The sequence below is a fragment of the Eimeria mitis genome, genomic scaffold (assembly GCF_000499745.2).
Source record: "Eimeria mitis Houghton genomic scaffold, Emh_scaff714, whole genome shotgun sequence".
In the NCBI taxonomy this organism is placed as follows: domain Eukaryota; phylum Apicomplexa; class Conoidasida; order Eucoccidiorida; family Eimeriidae; genus Eimeria; species Eimeria mitis.
Genome location: NW_013575204.1, coordinates 8,809 through 10,215, shown reverse-complemented (window position 1 = coordinate 10,215; position 1,407 = coordinate 8,809).

The window sequence follows — 1,407 nt, the reverse complement described above, 5'->3', positions numbered from 1 at the left end:
TCAGGTGTATATACACCCCAGCTATTCAGGTGTATATACACCCCAGCTAGTTCAGGTGTATATACACCCCCGCTAGTTCGGGTGTATATACACCCCACTAATTCAGATGTATATACACCCCAGCTAGTTCAGGTGTATATACACCCCAACTAGTTCAGGTGTATATACACTCTAACTATTCAGGTGTATATACAGCCCAACTAATTGGGGTGTATATACACCCAAATCGATTGGGGTGCACATACGTACACCCCAACTAATTGAGGTGTATATACACCCACACCAAGTGAGGTGTATATACACCCGAAGCAGTTGCTGTGTATATACACCCAAATCAGTAAAGGTGTATATAGACACAAACTGGTTTGGGTGTATATACACCCCAACTAATTGAGGTGTATATACACCCGAATAGGTGCACATACACCCGAGCAAGGTGTATATCCACCCAAACCAATCGAGGTGTATATACACCCAAACTAATCAAGGTGTATATACACCCAAACCTATCGAGGTGTATATACACCCAAAGGTGCTGTGACGTGTGTACACCTGCAGCTGCTGCTGCGCCTGTAGATGCTGAGCTGTCTGTACACCCCGCGGTTCTTCCTCGCTGCTGTCAAACAGCTCGAGGCTTCTGTCTCCAGGGGCAGGAGACAGATAGGAGACAGGAGACAGATATGAGACAGACAGGAGACAGGAGACAGATAGGAGACAGGAGAGAGACAGGAGACAGATAGGAGACAGGAGACAGATAGGAGACAGGAGACAGATAGGAGACAGGAGACAGATAGGAGGCAGGAGACAGATAGGAGACAGGAGACAGATAGGAGACAGATAGGAGACAGGAGACAGTAATGTATAAATATAAACAAACACCACACCGAAGCAGAGACAAAAGAGCAGAACTAAAGACAGCTCCCGCCTATTAGAGGGGCCTCATACACCCGACGGGGTGTACGTACACCTCAATACAAAAACCTGAACCTCAAGGGGCCTAGTAAAGCAAAGTTTGTTCGATGCCTGCGGTGCAGCCAGTGTTCCACCTCCGCTGAATAGCTATCTGGCTAGCTAGCTAGCTACACACAGCTAGCTGGCCCCGCACAGCCAGCTAGCTGCAGCCTAGTGCAGTTCATGCAGCTAACCGAACAACTAACAGCGGCTACTCTGCACCTACGGGTGGTTGCAGTGGCTAGCTGCAGGTGACCTAGCTAGCTAGCTAGCTAGCTAGCTAGCCAGCTAGCTGGATAGGTGCAGCATGCTGCCTCCAAGGCATTCAAAATGTATGGCTGTCTGCGCAGGGCGCTGGTAGGAGAGACTAAGCCAACAGCCAGCCGCCTAGCGAGCCTGCGTGGCTAGCTGGAGCAGCTAGCTGGAGCAGCTAGCTGCAGCTAGCTGCAGCTAGCT